General features: G+C 42.3%; 1 protein-coding gene across 1 annotated transcript in view; it reads right to left on the bottom strand.

Annotated features, from left to right (window-relative positions):
* CYRIB (CYFIP related Rac1 interactor B) overlaps positions 1-5,729 on the bottom strand; it is a 91,338-nt gene extending 85,609 nt beyond the window's left edge. Inside the window, exon 1 of the mRNA XM_081949878.1 lies at positions 5,493-5,729. The gene's annotated coding sequence lies outside the window, so the exon portion shown is untranslated. The remainder of the gene's footprint in view (positions 1-5,492) is intronic.
* Between the last annotated feature and the right edge of the window lie 680 nt (positions 5,730-6,409).

Genomic DNA, 6,409 nt, shown 5'->3' on the forward strand with positions numbered 1-6,409 from the left:
TTCTCATTTTTATCACAGACAGATCAATTTCTGAAGACCTTGTGAGTTACACAGGGATGTTGAATTTGCTTTCTGAAAAATGCTTTCAACTATGAGCTAGATTTGTAAATCAGAATGTTATTTATGCTAGGAACAGTTTAAAGTCTGGTCAGAGGACAGACTAGTAAAAGAGTAAGTCCCAAGAATGAAATCCACTAAGCACTTAGGACAGATTGTCATTGACCAAGCCCTGTGCAATCTGGCAATACAGATTGTCCTTGTTTAATGACTGCAATATTTTGCCATTATGATGGTGCTGGAAAACTTTAACTTTTATTTAACTTTAACCTGGTATTTGGGACCTTTGCAGATCTATAAGATAAAGAGAATGCCGAAATAAGATCCATAACACAGTTGCATGCTTCATTTAAAGATCAAATTGTTGATCCCAGTTGTTGCTAAGGGGAAACTATTGTTTAAGTATGTTCATGAGACCAAATTTTAAATGCAAACGCTGCATCTGTTAATCAGATCACAATTGCATACACATATACTTTTTTGTGTGTGTGTATTGCACTTAACGTTCACTGGTGGTAGACATCTTCAGAAAGTAACTGTCTACTTCCTGCATTGTATTTCCTGCCAAACACATGATTTACTACCACAGTTTTCACACTCACTGTAAGAGGATGTGCATATACCTTTCTCAGGGTCCTACTCATTCCATCTGTCTAATGTGCCTTATGACCCACAAAAGTTGCTGAATTAATGTATTAATTAATGTGGGACTGCCTGAAAGGTACTTTCAGAATTCGATTTTAGAATTTTTAGAATACTATAATATAATACTTATGGACCATAAGGAAGTTTGAGAGCCAAAGAATGGAGGCCTTTGAACTTATGGTGCTGGAGAAGACTCCTGCGAGTCCCTTGGACTGCAAGGCGATCCAGCCGGTCATTCCTAGAGGAGATCAACCCTGACTGCTCTTTAGAAGGCCAGATCCTGAAGATGAAACTCAAAGACTTTGGCCACCTAATGAGAAGGAAGGACTCCCTGGAGAAGAGCCTCATGCTGGGAACGATGGAGGGCAAAAGAAGAACGGGACGGCAGAGAATGAGGTGGCTGGATGGAGTCACTGAAGCAGTAGGTGTGAGCTTAAATGGACTCCAGAGGATGGTAGAGGACAGGAAGGCCTGGAGGAACATTGTCCATGAGATTGCAATGGGTCAGACACGATTTTGCAACTAACAGAATATTATCAGAAGCATCTTCAACTTGAATTATAAATCTTTGCAATTCTTACAGGAAGTAGGAAAGTTTTGACCGTACATTGGTTACTGTGACTCTTTTATTCCTATATGACTGGATAAGAAATGCATTTATTCAATCCCACAGTATTTGCAACTAATAACTAATCCCACAGTATTTGCAACTAATAACACATAGAATAAATTAGTGCTACCAAGATTATGTACAATACATCAAATAGGAAGACAGAAAAATGAAGCATTAAACCCTCCCGGATTCACATATAACACAGTAATACCTAAATAAAAAACACCGCATTATTAACTATCAACATTATGACCTTGGAAGAAGCATGAAAGGTCTGCCACTCTGGAGTAAGTTTACTTTTGGAGTAAGTTCTATCAGCTTTATTTCCAAATCCATCGTGTTCAGTTACAGAACTGTACAAGAGAAAATGGAATCAATCCTTCGGGAACTTTGTGCCAGAGTTTTTAATTATACCTTGAGCCCATTTCAGGATTCTATTATCTCTGCTAAGTTATTTCATATCTTGACGATGAAACCATTGAAGCGGGATCATAGGTCATCAATACGCAAATGACTCCCAGATTTCTCTTTCGTCTTGAGGAAACAGCTGTGGCTCTATCTGCCCTGAGCCCAGTGTCTGGATGGAGTTGATGAGGACAAGTTGAGAAGCCACCATCATAAGCAAGCTAAGTCAATGGTGTCAACTGCTAAAATGAATGGCGTTCAGATGAAACTATGCAAGGGAAGGTCAGGGCCCACTGAAAAACCTTAACTGTGAGGAAGACTAATGGAGCATCAATGGCTTCCAAGTTATTGTGCGCAGTTTAGTAATCTTTGTACAATTAGACATGCTTTCATAACCTCCCACCTGTGTTTCTGCAATAGATCACATGAGGGAATGTCTTTAAATAAAGTCCAGAAATTAGTTTGCCTAATAAAGTGTTGCAAGATTACTGCCTAGCATTGGGGGCTATGACCATGTTACATCAATTTTCAGTAACCATCTCAAGTTACAACAGCACTGAAAAAAGGGGACTTATGACCATTTTTCACACTTACAACCATTGCAACATCCCCAAGGTCAATTCTGGATGCTTGGCTACTGGTTCATATTTATGACAGTTGCAGTGTCCTGTGTGTGTGTGTGTCATGTGATCAAGTGTCATTTTTCTCACTGTGCATTTGGGAGTGCGTTAGGCACCTCATTTCTCATGAAGTACGTTCTGTAACTTACACGTTCTCAAAATGTAACATCTAAAATCTACATGGTGTGTTATGGGCAACATAAATCTTTCCAAAGTTTAGCATATGTGTTATTATATAAAATGCAGGTGTTCCAAACAAAAAAGAGAGACACTCATATTCAAGAAATTGTAGGGGGAAAACTGATTAATACATGTTTAAATTGGGCACAAGTTAGAAAATAAATGCAAAGAAATCTAACATGAACAGGAAATCCATGTAAACTTTACCACACAATCCGTTACACTGCAAATGCTTTTTCTTAGAGGCGTTTAAGAATAACAGGCATCCTTTCACTATCAGTATCCAACAAACAGATGTATATTGTCTCTAATATACAATTATTATGAGTTTATTCCATGAAGATTTCTGTTGTTTTAGAGCCTCCAAATAGCAAATCTCATATCATGGGGTACTGTAATTGATGGAAGGATGAAGAAACAGATTGAGATATGAATTCTACATTCAAAATAAGATAAAAGATAATTAGTATATTCAAGGCAGAGGTTTTAGGTATATTCTTCATCGCTCATTTCAGCACTGAGTATTAATACTCAATGTGATATTGTATGGTGCATTAAATTGGACATATTTAAAATACCTGTATGAATAACAAGGCAAAAAGCAAGCATGGCATGAGATATAGAAAACTAACCTGCAACTTTAAGAAAATGGAGCAAATAGCCTTGAAACAAGACCAGAGATCTATACATGCAAAGAAAAATAAGGGTGATATGTGGCATACAGAGGTCAGATCTGCAGAGGTTTTTGTATCTTATGCAAATGTACTCTCAGTTTGGTTCATGTGATGAGTTTATCCACAATGAACTCATTTTTCTGGCCACAAAGACTCAATTCACACAACACCCTAGGCTAAGATGGGGTTAGCTAATTTGCAAGATCTTATAGGTTCACAATCATTTGAAAGTAAGTAAACATAGGAGTAGTGTTACCAACAATAAAGATAATATAGAAAAGTGAAAGAACAGGTGGGCAGAAATGACAATGTCCTGTAATAAAACTTAAGGAAAACAAGAGTTCTCAATTGATGGGAGAAACTATGAAACAATTAGGAAAAATGTGAACCCCAACATGGTCTAAGAATTTGCAGAATGACAACTGCCTCTATCTGTAATATTCATTCATTCAATCAATCAATTTGTACAGTCACCCATCCTGATTAATGATGCTGGGTGGCGAAGAAGTTAAAATAAATTAAAATAATTCCAACTGCAGATATAAACATTGAAATACACACCAGCCAAGAAAGATATAACAAACCACAATGGTTAATACAACCAGGAGACAGACCCTTTGTACAAGATTACAAGACTACCGATTAACAGAGTTGGAAGGGACCTTGTAGGTCATCTAGTCCAACCCCCTAGAATTCAAAACGATGCTAGATAGTACCAGATGTCAGGGTTGGGACATGGAAGTAGGCCTTATGAAAGTCCACCAGGGTGATAATGAGTGAAGGTCAAGATATAACCTCGTCTTAAATTGCTTAGAACCATAAGTGCCATTAGGTTTACCTGTTCGCCTTCAGTTGCTAACTGAAGCAGTGCAGTTGCTTTATGTGCAAAGATGAATGCAGCGCTTGGCCATTATATTCTGTGCTAATGGCAGGTTTCTGATCAAATGCAAAGGCTGCTCTAGGTAAAACCCATTACAGCAGTAGTCCTCGATTTATGACCACAATTGAGCCCAACATTTCTGTTGGTACCACTTTTTCTTGACAAAGTTGTTAAGGGAATGGCTGCAGGTTTTTTTCCATGTTTTATTTATTTTATTTATATTACTTTCCATCTCCATCACACAGTGTGAGATCTGGGTACAATTATTTGAACAATCATAATCCACATATTTTTTGTTATGCTTGTCACAATAATATTAATAGTATAACTGCATATCAATATAATTACAACAATGATCCCACAGCAGAAAACATTCGATTTCTTCTTTATTCTTAATAATGAGCGTTAATCTGTCCATTTCTGTGCATTCTAATATGGCTAAGGAATGGCTGCGGTTGTTGAGTTAGTTACAGTTATTAAGGGAATCTTACTTCCCCATTGACTTTGTCAGAAGGCCGCAAAAAGGGAAAATCGTGTGACCCCGGGATCCTGCCACCGTCATAAATGTGAGTCACTTGTTGAGCATTCGAATGTAAATCAGATGGGGGTGGTGCAATGGTCGTAAGTGTGAAAAACGGTCATAAGTCGCTCTTTGGTTAAGGGCGTGTCGCCTCACTGTACCACCTTTTCTTGCCGGAGTGGTCAAGGCAACAGCTTTGTTGTTCAATTAAGTTGTTGGTAAGGGTGTTGCTAACTTAACAGCCGTCGTGATTCATTTAACAACCCTAGCAAGGAAGGCTGTACAATGGGGCACCATTCACTTAAATGTTTCGCCTAGCAGCAGAAATGTTTCGGCTCCCTTGAGGTTGTAAGTCAAGAACTATCTGTATAGCTTTTTTCCCGTTTTTTCACCATGGGGTTGAAGGACTCTCTTAACGAATGTCTCACTTAGCAACCTAAATCCTGGGCACGGTCGCGGTCGTAAGTCGGGGACTACCCGTAAAAGGTGGAGGGGCGCCAAGGGATTTAATTGGGTAGGTGGAGGAGAGAAATGCATTGAAACCCAGCCACCCACCCAGTTTTGGGGAAGAGGCCAAGCGAGGCCACCACGAGGAGGAAGAGCAGCAACAGAAACCACGTGGAAGGAAGGGAGCGGGGGAGGGAGGGGCCAAGGTGCGGTTTCCAGGGGAACTGCGCGTGAGGGGCTCGCGCCGAGGGGCGGGACCGCAAGGCAGGGGAGGGGGCGGGGCCGGCCCATGTGCCGCGCGGGAGGGGCCGAGCGCCTCTTGCAGACGGGAACCTAAGAGGAGAGGGGGGGGGTGAAAGCGCGCGCAGGGAAAAGCCTTTCCCCCCCTTCCCTTTTAAAGCGAGGCCTCTCCCGCCCTCCGCCCTCGTATTTCCTCCAAGCGCCTACTCACCGCGCTGTTCCCTCCCTCCCCCGAAGCTTGAGGGGAGGGACTCAGGTGGGCAAAGCGGAGCCGCGCCGGAGCCGCCCGCACCGTCCAGGCAAGACGGTGTGTGTGTGGAGGAGGCGAGGACGGCCACCGCCGGGCGTGCGTGCGTCACGCGCGTGCGCGTCAACCAGCCGGATATATATCTATACCGGGAGGCGCAGCACAGCTGCCCGCGGAGAGGGTGGCGTGCGGCAGGGCGGTTGTGGCGGCGACTGTTTGAGACACTGCGCATGCGCTAGAGCCGGCAAAAAAAAAAAAGGTGGAGAGAGAAAAATCCGAGTTTCTCCTTGCCTCCCTCAGGGTGAGAAGTGGAGTCGGGCGGGCGCCAAAAATAATAATAATAACAACAACAACACGGTGCTAAATCGCGTGGCTTGTAGTTCCCCGGGCTCTCGGGTGTTGAGCCGTTTCGGGTCCAGGTGGAAAAGGGCAGAGGATTTTTTTTAGGGGGGGGGGACCGCGGATCGGGTCGAAAAAAGCCAAGACTAAGTGGCAATTTTTTGGGGGAGGGGGGTTCAGTTGGAGGGAGGGAAGCGTGATCAAACCTTGCAAACAGACGCTATGAAAAGGGAGGACTCTGGAGAATCCTGGACCTGATCCATAGTTTGCTTTGACCATGGTTTGTTGAATAAACCATGATTTGTTGAATCCTTATTTGCATGTATTGCCTATACGTGCAACAAACCTATAAACCAGAATTGGTAAGCCGGAGTGCAAATTGCCAACGGTTCCCAACCTAGAGACTATGGTAAATAAGGGAAGGTGCAGGAAGGAAAACCAAAAGAAATGTATATCATTATGGGCTATCAGTCATTTTCAACACCTTAACCCAGAGGGGTGTCCAAACTTGGGATCTTTAAGACTTGTGGACTTCAACTCCC

This window comes from Natrix helvetica, assembly GCF_964273705.1.
Source record: "Natrix helvetica genome assembly, chromosome: 4".
NCBI classification, from domain to species: domain Eukaryota; kingdom Metazoa; phylum Chordata; class Lepidosauria; order Squamata; family Natricidae; genus Natrix; species Natrix helvetica.